Source organism: Euprymna scolopes, chromosome 1 (assembly GCF_053919585.1).
Source record: "Euprymna scolopes isolate OS-2025 chromosome 1, ASM5391958v1, whole genome shotgun sequence".
NCBI lineage: Eukaryota > Metazoa > Mollusca > Cephalopoda > Sepiida > Sepiolidae > Euprymna > Euprymna scolopes.
In genome coordinates, this window is record NC_136482.1 from 122,256,328 (window position 1) to 122,268,743 (window position 12,416).

Consider the following 12,416-nt stretch of genomic DNA (forward strand, 5'->3'; position numbering starts at 1 on the left):
AATAGGGGTCAAAGTTTAAAAAAATGTGACCTCTGCGGTCTCTACCAAATTATTTAGACATTTTCTGGTCTAAACATTTGAAATTTTACAAAAAGGGTATTCAGAGACAGGGCAAGTTTTTTAATCGGTTTTGGTTGAAAATTTGAGCCACCTATATATACAATATGTGTATATATGTTTGCATGTCTGCCTAAAATTTCGACAGAGGCAACAAATTTTCAAAAGATCAGTAACGTTTTGAAGCTCAACCCAACAAATACCGATAAAATGACTAAAAACATTAATTTAAACCTACGTCACTTTCGGTTTGACGGCGGTTGTAACAATAAAGACGTCACGTTTTTTCACGTTCTTTTCCTCCTTCGCAGTACGGGTTCGAGCCTGGCTTCCTACTACCACTTTTTTCCTTGCTCAATACACACCTCCAAACAATCGGGTAACGCCGGGCTGAAATGCTAGTATATATATATATATATATATATATATATATATATATATATATATATATATATATATATATATATATATAAAGAAGCATAAGTTTAATTATTTGAAGAAATAGAAGTCGCTAAATTTCAGTAACATATTTTTATTTTATTATTGGGAAGAATTATTTTCTTCCAAAATAAATAATATTTATGTCATTTCCTGATTTGATATTTTTGTTCTGTGTTTGGAAAATGTATTCAATCTGAACTTCAATCCTTAAATATTGGAATGTGGCGTTGTCTCACCGTTTGATTAAACGAAAGACGTTGTTCTATTTTTGAAATTGTTTAAAGAGATAACTCTTACTTCTCTACAGATATATAAAGAATTGTTCCAATTCATTTTGTCTTATTTGCTAATATTAATAATTATGAATATTGTATGTGTTTAATCATCATAAACGTAGTAAAAATCGTTATGGTAGAATTTGCAATAACCTCTATATTAGTATGAGGAGTCACATAAATAATCATTATAGCTGAAAAAACGCCACTGTGTTAGCGGACGTAGTAATAGTCATAGAAATAGCAAAAGAAAACAGAAGCAGCGTATTATTCAACGTTATTTTATCTTAAGACACAGTGAAACTTTAATATTAGGAGCTACTACCTGGGACCAAATCTACAGATATGTTATGTAAGGAGTTAAGTAGCGAGACGTCTGTTCACATTACACTCAATCTTTTGCATTTAAGTACAGTCAGGGAAGCCGGGACCCAGAAGAGAATCCCAAAGTCTAGAAATTCGGGGGGGGGATACATTATTATTAGAGTAGAAGGCTATCCGGCGTTAAGGGATGTCTATAGTGTAAATTTGACATTTTGCTGCGTTTTGGAGTTTTTATATCTAGAGGATTCACGTGTTTTGAGTTCGTCGATGTACGATCGACTAAGACACTTGTAAAAGAGCCATACAGATGTAAAATTATAGTGATGGGACAGAGGTCAGCATATGGTTGATGGTGTGAGACTTATAAGATTGGAGACTAATTAAATTTAGTGGTTGAGAAGATTTCTTGTAATTGTTAAATGAAAGAAGCGTAGTCTCAGCAGCATTGAATTAGTATTAGCAACACACAAGATCAAACCTAAAAAAGTATGAGTTGGCTCGTATATTAATCATTGTAGTAAAAGCAATATTCATAATTTTATTCGAAACAAAAGTATTCTGTATTCTATTAAATGTTCATAAGATATCGAATAGTGTTTGATATTCAATAAATAACTTTTCATGTAAAACAAGAAGCAAAAGTAACATTTCTTTTATTTTCGTTCTTATATAATTGTTCTCGAAGACATCTAAGACGTGCATAAATAAAATATTTTTTGACTATTCTACCTATCAGGTATATGAAAATAGTTTCCAGTCAGTGAGCACATATCTCAAAGGGGTTCATTCGATATCCGAGAAACGGAAGATATTTTTGTTCTCATCGACTTTTCTAAAAAGATCTTCATATACATCTATAGTGGGTTATATTCAGTATTTTCAGTGACTGTCTCGAAATATTTGTGAAATTTCTATAACGTCTGGCCGACCATTATATAAGGTATAAGCATAAGACATATGACGTTTCGAATCCCGACGTGAATGTAATTGCATATATATATATATATATATATATATATATATATATATATATATATATATATATATATATATATAACCTTTCAGATTTGAAAAAAAATCACTCGACCGACGGTCGAGTGTGAGGGAAATTTTACTCGCCCCAAAATATTTTTACTCGTCCAACTTTATGTCTTTGTTTCAGTCAATAATAGTAAATAATTGTACAACAATTCAAAAAATTAAGAAAATATTTGTTTAATTCTTGTAAATCAACTATTTTATTACTACACACATTTCAGTAAATATTCAACAAAACGTTAAAATACAACACCAGTTTCTTTATATAGCATCATTCATATTATTGTTCCATAGAAATAAGAATCATTTCTTCGGATGCTTGACAGAACGATGCGTTTTTTTCCTCTTTCAAATGTTCGTTTTTTAATTTTGTAAGCATAAAGTATATGTAGTTGTGGCGTCGAAGAATTTTTTTCCAAATGAATTTCAAAATCAGAGAGCTAAATGAAGGCGACATTTTGACTACACACCGAATGTATAAATTCGACCTCTTGTTGACCTTTAGCGTGATCATTCTTTTTTCAATACGATATACAAATGGTCTCACAGCTAGAGATGAAAGAATGAAAAACGATGAGATATAGGTCATTCTAAGTCACCGAATATTTGAGGGTCGTAAAATAAATGAGTTTTTCCCGTTTCTTTATTTAAAGAAATTTTATCGACTGGCGGGCGAGTGATTTACGACATTGAGTCGCCCCAAGAACTTTTCAACCGACTGTGGAGACCAGTTGCGTAAAGTCTTAAAGGCTGTATATATATATATATATATATATATATATATATATATATATATATATATATATATATATATATTTACCAGTGGTGAAAAAACCGGACTAGAGTGCTCAATGTGTAGTCAAGGCAATATATAGGAGATTTATTACTGTGAGTCCAGAATGAGTTTACATATTGTTTCAGCTAGAGGAAAATCCTCAAAAAGAAGAGGAAATATCCGACTAGCATCGTCAGAATTCATAGATGGACGGATATTTCCTCTTCTTTTTGAGGATTTTCCTCTAGCTGAAACAATATGTAAACTCATTCTGGACTCACAGTAACAAATTTCATATATATATATATATATATATATGCGATTACATTCACGTAGAAATTCGAAACAGTTTCTTTTTGAGTATCACGGCTTATGCTTATACCTTATATAATGGCCAGCTAGACGATATAGAAATTGATGATTCCCGAACGGATGAAACACTGGTGTCTGTAGGTATTTAATAATTATTATAGTAAATAGTTATATATATATATATATGGGTGTGTGTGTGTGTTTGTGTGTGTGTGTTTGTGTGGTTGCGTGAGTGTGTCAAGCGTGTGAGTTCCATTATAGAAGCATTGATTTAATTTGAATAAAATAAAATACGCATCAAGTGCGCTTGAAAGCCAAATCACAACGCAATATTAGGAAAATAAACAAGCATTTTACTTGCTTAAAATTATTTTTTTTTTCTAATCGAATCGATTAATTGCCTGTTCGAGTTGGGGAACCCACCCGCAGTGCTTCAAGAGGAAGTTTTACATTCCTTCCCGCACTTATGTTTTTTTTTCACAATACTTTGTAGTCCAAATTGCACTGTAGGGAATCTACGGTTAATTTATTTTTTAATTAACTGAAATAATAGCTTGCAGCAGTGTTTACAATGGAAAGGACAAGCATCTTCGTTCAATTGTACTCTAAACAGAAACCTTAATGTCGAACACGCCCACTGTTGATTTTATGAAATTATTTTTTACATCATTACATGAATTATAATTAAACGTACAAAAATAAAGTACTATGCGTCAATTGTACTCTACAAGGAAACATTGATTTCGAATGCGCGCCTGTCTTATAAAAGAATAAACAGTTGATTTTCAGCTTGTGCGGTGATAAAATGTCTCAAATGTGCTTGGGATGTAGATTTTATAAAAGTGTTAACTTTATTCAAAATTAGACTTCCTTCTTTATATCGAATTTTTTCTATTATTGATCTCGATACTTATTTGACGCCTAGTGGTACAACATCTACGTGAGAACTCTCGTAGATTCTTCATGTATCTTCATGTGAATTTTTTTTTAAATCGTCCCAGCCGTTCCGAGTTTATAGAAAACGAACACACTCACAAAATGTCTTTATATATATATATATATATATATATATATATATATATATATATATATATATATATAATGAATAAATATCTGCAATTATATAAATGCAAATTTGTCTGGGTGTGTGAGTTCCTTCCTTACTTCTATACTCCGGAACGGCTGAACAGATTTTCTTTAAAATTGACAAAACTGTAGTGTATTAGTCTGGAAGTGATCTTAGCTAAGTTTTGTCACAGCATACCACCGATAATTACCGATAATTACCGATAATCGAAACCGTTATTTTACTTTATCTATAAAAGGTAAAGCAATTCCTATATTGTCGCTTACCAACAATGAGAGAACAATGGGTCGTGAAAATTCTACTGTGGGTAAGTTAATTGTGATTTATATTTTTTTTTTTTGCATGACGTAGTCTGTAGGTTCAAACCTGCACGTAAATGTCTTAATGTTTTTTTCATTAACTGCACAGAATTTTATAAGACTTGAACATTCGCGTGTTTCATTTTATTTCATTTGTTTTTTTGTTTTTTTTATGTTATTGCTTTTTTGCCTGACATGGTCGGTAGGTTCAAACGCCGCACATAAATTATTAAACTTTTTGTTCGATAACTGGAGAGAAATTTATTTATAATGTTGTATTTTGTTCATTATTAGTATTATTGTTATTGTTCGTATTTCTTGTTATTGTTATTGTTATTGTCCGTTGTTAGGACTTTTTAATAGTGAGAGTCTTAGCGTCTTATTAAGTCTGATGTTGAAAGACTTAGAGAGAGTCTTATTGAGAGTTTGTTGTGTCTTAGAGAGATTAGATGTTGTAGAGAGAGATTGTTCGTTTTATGATGATATTCATATATTTTAAATAATGTTCATTACTTAGAAGTGTAGATATGAGATGTAGAGTTCACATTGTAGATATGAGATGTGTATGTCAAGACATTTTAAACCACATGATATACAAGACATATAATAACAATTTTCACTTTACCTTTTGGTAGAATTACAACACAAAGACGACGTTTATGAAAACACATGATGGGTTTATTTCTTCTCCAGACCGGTCGTGGTTTTCTGAGTCAAGAATTAAAAGCTTCACATTCTAATTTCAAAAGTGACCGTCTCGCTTCTAGACGTTCGAATCCCAACTGACTCTCCCCTCAGTTTCCTTCCAAGTTTCTAACTATATCTAGAACTTCCCCTTTTTCCATGACGTCATACACATGTTAAAACATGTGTCTTCTTTCACGTGTTCTGGACATGGGTGTCCAAAACTTTTTCCTTTGTTTACAAAAGGAATTTTAACCTATATTCTCAGTAACTTATTTTTCCAATATGTTAAAAACATGTTTATTAAATTATCTTGTATAGTTGCATTCCTCAATTGATTTTTTCATAACAAGATTGTCAACGCACATTCTTTTCTTGAAACTATTTTATCTCTAAGCTAAACAATGGTTTGTTTTACATTCCATTTTCGAATTATCTCTCGTAATCTATTTCTAAACCTAATTTACGAGGTTCGAATTTCGTCTATTCTATTTCATTTTCATTTTAACTAAATCTCTGTATTTTTATACTTACATGAAAAGGGGACAGCCCTTATCATGTAACAATGATTGTAAAATTTACGTGGGTGTAGGTTTTTAAAATATCAATGATTTTGCAATATTAAACTGGAATATTTCCGTGATTTAATTACACGTGATAATTGATTATTGGAAAAACAAAATCGTAAACTAAGAAAAGATGATTATTTCCTCGAAATAAAAAAGTTACTTAAAATAATAAAACTTGAAATAAAACGGTTTTAACTAAGTTTGCTGTAAACTAAGTGTTTAGTATAAAATGTTGTTTTTCTTTAATCAAAAATTCGCAGACGGTAATTTCTCAATTAATTACAGTACAAACACATCTAAACATGTCTTTACATTAAAAAAATTGTTGTTTTTTTCATTAACTGTTTAAAAGACTTGAAAAAGTTTATAAGACTTGAAAATTTACGTGTGCGGGGAGAATAGCTGCTAAGGGGACTAATCAGATGAATTGGATTGTCGCTGAGAGGTTACATCCACTGTGTTGAGGCCACGTTGATCTGTAAAGTGCCAATATAACTGAAATTTACTATAATAATTTTAGGATTACAAAAAAAAAAGAAAAGAAAATATTGGAATTGCCAAAGATACAGATCAAAAAATAAAAAAGGAATCAAAGCAACTCCTGTGCAAGGCCGGGTAATAATGCTAGTATATATATATATATATATATATATATATATATATATATATATATATATATATATATATATATATATATATATATAAATCGTTGAACTTTGATTCTTTGACAGCCAAATTTCTGGTCAAAAACACAGACACACACATACAGACATACATTTTCACTTATATATATGTATATATATATATATATATATATATATATATATTATTGATATTATTTCATGTATCCACATAAAACTTGATACCAAAATATATATTATCATTGATTTTCAGTATTTAATCTGATAGGGCTACATAAATGACTAGAGTTAGGTATTATAACATTAAGATATATGACAATTAAACTATATAGAATCCTCAGCTCTTTTCCCGCGTCGGGTATTGTCAATTTAATTTGCATTTAATTCATGTAATTTATGTATAAAAAAAGCAAGTCTGCACTTGTCATTGCTTTAAAAATTGCAAATTTGAGCTATATTTAATGTAACTGGTTAAACAACCTATACCTCATTTGATTCGCCTTTTATTCCTCTGTAATTTTATCTGTTCATACTTGAATTTTAATTTAAATATTCTAGTCTTCACGTCAATTAAAAAATAGTTTCAAATTGAGGAGGCAAAAAAAGTCCGGATCAAAAAATTCGCTTAAAACTAGCTTAAATCAGTTTAAAATATAAACCAACAGACAACAAAGCATTTCTAATCGTAATTGTTCTTGTTCCAGGTTATATAACGTAACATTTAGTCCATATGCCATGACTTTCACTTAGTGATCGTTAGGAGCTCATTAATCTCCAGCTTTCTGGTTTATCCGATCGAGAAATCGGCCGCAAATTTAAATGTGATGTGAAGACGGTAGGAAAGACTGTGCAAAAGCACCAAAACACCGTCGGTGTTCGTGATGGCCATAAATCTAGTCGTACTAGAGTTACTTCTAACAGGGAAGACAATGCTATCAAGATTCGCAACCTAAGAAACAGATTTGAAACAGCTCCCCAAATCCAACAACAGTGCAATCTTGTTAAAACTGCTCTCGTTCTACTATCAAGAACAGATTAATGAATTTAATTTGCGAGGATATGTTGCAATACGCAAGCCAATGATTTCTGTAAAGAACAGACAGCGGCGTCTGGACTTCGTCAGTTGCAATGAAGATCATGGCTCTTCATATTGGTCAAAAGTACTTTTTAGCGATTAAAGAAAGTTCAAGAGGCTAGGCAGTGATGGTAGGCAGTACGTGCGTGGGAGGAAAGACGAAGAATTTAATCCTAGGTGCTCAGTTTCAACGCTGCAAGGTGGTGGAGGTTCGGTTTTAGTGTGGGGCATTATTAGTACCAATGGTGCAGGGCCTATAGTTAGCTTGCAAGATTGAATTAATATGTTGACTGAGAATTTTCTACCCTACTTTTGTAAGAATTTGGATGATAACCCCATCTTCATGCAGGGTAATGCTGCCATTTACACAGCTGGCAATGTCAAGAGGTTCTTGGAAGAGTATGATATTCCGTGTTTGGATTGGCCTACACAATATCCAAATCTCAATCCTATCGAAAACGTATAGTATTACATCAAGTATCAGCTATACAACGATAAAATTTCAAATTTTGAAGAACTTTGGACAAAAATTAAAGAAAAGTGGGATGCCCTTTCTCCGGAGTATTGATTCAGTCTAATTCAAAAAATTCCCAAAAGATTGCAGACTGTCAAATTGCAGAAGGGCTATGCTACTAAATATTAACTAGTTTATTGTCTTCCCGTTGAATTTGTGTTGCATTAATGTCCTAAAGTTACATTTAAATAAAAATTTTCCATCGTGCGGACTTTCTTTTTGGTTCCTCAATTTGATTTTTTTTTTAATTGTTTTGAACACTAGAATATTTCAATCAAAAGTCAAATACGAACAGGTAAAATTATAAAAGAATAAAAGCTTATCAAATGAGGTATAGTTTGTTTGAACAGTTACATTAAATAATTTAGCTTAAATTTGCAGTTTTCGAAAAAAGTGCGGACTTCTTTTTACTGCCTGTATATATATATATATATATATATATATATATATATATATATATATATATATATATATATATATATATATATACGCATAGTATTTAATTCAACTAGCTAACCAATAAGATACATTGTTATTCTGCCTGCGGGTTTAAGTTGACCTGTCATTAATCAGACAAAGATTCGGCTAACACCTTTCTATTGTATTTTGTCTATTGTATAGAATGACACAATATTTTTGTGAATTTGTCGAATGAATAGAACTTTTCTTAACACCTAAGTGGTTGGAGATTATTTCTATGTACTGTTAGGCTCAAGTAAAGCTGCTTCCTGTGTATATATATATTATTTTATTTCAGAAAATGTGCTTTTATAGTCGTAACATATAATTTTAAAATCTATTCAAGATTTCTTTGGTAAACAAGGCAGTTATTTCGTAGCTAGCAAATAAACGGGGTTTCTTTTATTTCATTATTAACTTTCTTGCTTCTATTTGAATGATTGCCTTTGGATTATTTTGTTTTGTTTTGTTTTTTTTTAATTTTTCCGTGTTTATATTATTTTCTGTTTGGTGTTTTTGTTGTATTTATATTTTTACTGAATATCTTTTGTTTTAGAGAAGAGCTTTTCTGCGATATTAAGGAATTTATTGCCAGTTTAGTTTTTAGCATCTAGTTATAGGATGGTGTATATCAAATGATAGTTATTTCCGCTATTTTAAGTTTATTATATCAATTAGTGTATCCTGGTTTATATGTAATTTCTATATCACGGTACCCATTTTGTGTTCCAGTTATGAATTAATGCTTGGTTTATTTTTAATACATTTTCGCCTATAGTTATTGCTAAGCCTATCTCATAAAATGTATACGTGCGAATATATATATATATATATATATATATATATATATATATATATATATATATATATATAGGCGAATATATATATATATCATATATATATATATATATATATATATATATATGAATATATATATATATATTAATCATCAACGCTCTGATCCCCATCTGGCATCAATTGAAATGGATGTCTCTCGTCTTGGGGAGGCTCCATGTTTTGACAAGCTTCTGGGTTTGACTTTTACTCCTGATCTGAAATGGAACACATACATCAAATCTGTTGCCAGGGAGCTGGGAAAATGGTTGGATACTTCTACCGCTCCAGAAGATACCGCACTACTGATGCAATTCTCTATCTGTATAAAAGCCACATCTGGACAGGAGCTGCTAAAACAGCCTATCATGCATTGACAGAGTACAAAATAGACTTCGTGGTTTAGTGGGGGATGGCCTTTTTCTCTTCCCTGCAACCTCTCTCCCACAGAAGAGACGTTGCTAGCCTGCCTTTGTTTTATCGTTATTTCCATGACAGGTGCTCGTCTGAACTCCAATCCCTCGTCCCCCTCGCCAATCTTTCAGGAGAAACACGCGTCTGGCTGAAACTACTGTCAATAATTTTCCCCACTCTCTATCTGTGCCTAAATCCAAACGTAGATTTCATGAGCAAAGCTTCTTTCTTAGAACTGCGAACAATGATCGAAACCAAAGAAGCTATTCACGTCAAATCTACACAATGGTACAACACTTTCAATACAATAAAAAAATCATGCTAATATGGTGAATAACTTCGATTTACGCGATATATCCGAACAGTTGTACCAGCTGAACGAGTGGTAAAAGTTTAGAGAAGTTTAGTAGGTAATATTTTTAAACAATTATATATATATATATATATATATATATATATATATATATATATATAATTGTTTAAAAATATTACCTACTAAACTTCTCTGTCTGTTCTTGGTCTACAGACATGATATTTAATATATAGGGTATTCGAACGAAACTTTATATTTGCATTTTAGCTGGGGTAAATCGGCGCAAAGTGAGAAAATTAAAGAAATGGAATTTGCCAGGTGGCAGTCGAATGACGCCATTACGAATATGCATGAGTTGCGTAATAACTATTAATTCATGTTTTAATTTTTAGCCTTGCAGTATACATGTGTTCGGGACAGTAAATCGTTAGCTAAATGTTTTGGTTTGGATTCTTGGTGGTGGTTTACGAGGCATCTTTTTTTTTTTACTTTTTAAATCATTACTATATATTGCGTTCAATATAATCTATAATACAGTTCTCACCTGTCCGTTTAAATGTATGTATGTATATTTATTTGTACGTCTTCCTAAAATTTTGGACAGAGTCGACAGATTTTCACGAGTCGGTATCGTTTTTTAGCTCAACCCTTCGGAATATTAATATCGAAAAATTGTTTAAAAACATTAATTCCTTAACCGTCAACGGGACACCTTTCTACAAGGAGGGTCGCTTTTTACGCTGATATTTTCGAAAGTTATACCTTCTTTTCGATTGACTAGCCTTAATTTAAACATTCGCCACCTCTGGTTTTGCGATGGACGCAATGGCAAAGACGTCACGTTTTTCGTTTCGCGTTCTTTTCCTCTTTTGTCATACGGGTTCGAAAATGCTTGCCTACTACCACTTTTTTTTTTGCTCAACATATATCTCTAAACATCCGGACAACGCCGGGCACCCAGGCAAGTCTATAATATAAATCTCACTTGTCTGTTTAAATGTATGTATGTGCTATGCTTGTATGTCTGTCTAAAACTTTCGACAGAGGCGACGGATTTCCACGGGATTGGTGTCATGCTGAAGCTCGATGTTTCGGGCAATAAATATCGAAAAATTGGCCAAAAACATTAATTCCTTCACCCTCAAGTAGGCACTTTTCTAGATGCAGGGGTCGCTTTTTTCGCCAATATTGTCAAAAGTCATCTCCTCTTTTCGCTTAACTAGTCTTAATTTAAACCCACGTCACTTCCGATTTGGCGATGGCGTCACGTTTTTTTTATTACGTTCGTTTCCTCCTTCGCGGTACGTGTTCGAGCCTGCTTGCTTACTCCCACTCCCCCCCCCCAACACACACCTCCAAACACCCGGATAAAAAACTGGTATCCAAGCTAGTACAATGATAAATACGAAGTCTGCATTAATCAAAGTATCATATTTAAGCGTATTTACGACGGGCAATGCCGGCCGGCCTGCTAGTGCGGTTATATGTATTTTTTTTAACTTTCAGTTCCTCTCCTATTAAACTCCTCTATTAGTTTTAAGTCTACAGACATGAAACTTATTACATAGGGTATTAGAACTCAGGCGAAACTATATTTGGTTTTTAGCTGGGGAAAATCGGCGCAAAAGTGTGAAAAAACTTTTTAAATGTAACTTGGCAGGTAAAGGTTGAACGACGGCATTACGAATATTCACCCCTACCATAGTAGCTATTGGTTCATGTTTTAATTTTTAGCCTCGCAGTAAACATTTCTTTATTGCTCGACCGTGAACTTTAAGGTATAAAGTAAATCGAAAGCTTGATGCTGCGGTTTTGGTTCTCGGTGGTAGCGCATTTTTACTTTTTAAATCATTACTCTATATTAGGTCCAATATAATATAATAATAAATACGACATGTGCATTAATCAAAATATAATATTAAAGCGTATTTTACGACCCGTCAGCCTGCTAGCATATATATATATATATATATATATATATATATATATATATATATATATATAAGCATACCTACTATGTCACCTGTAACGAAATAAGTGTGCTCCGCCAGTGCATGTGATTGCTATTTAAATATATTACTAACATATCCATATATATATATATATGTATGTGTGTGTGTGTGTGTGTGTGTGTACCTCCTATGCCACCTCCGCCAGTGTATGTTATTGTTATTTATCTAAATATGTTACTAAAATATCCATATAAATTGGAATTCTTTAGCAATCTAATTGTCCATGTAAAATAATCATTTCTTATAGTCTTAAGAACATAAAAAATTGTTTAATTTTTTATAGTGTGAGGGAT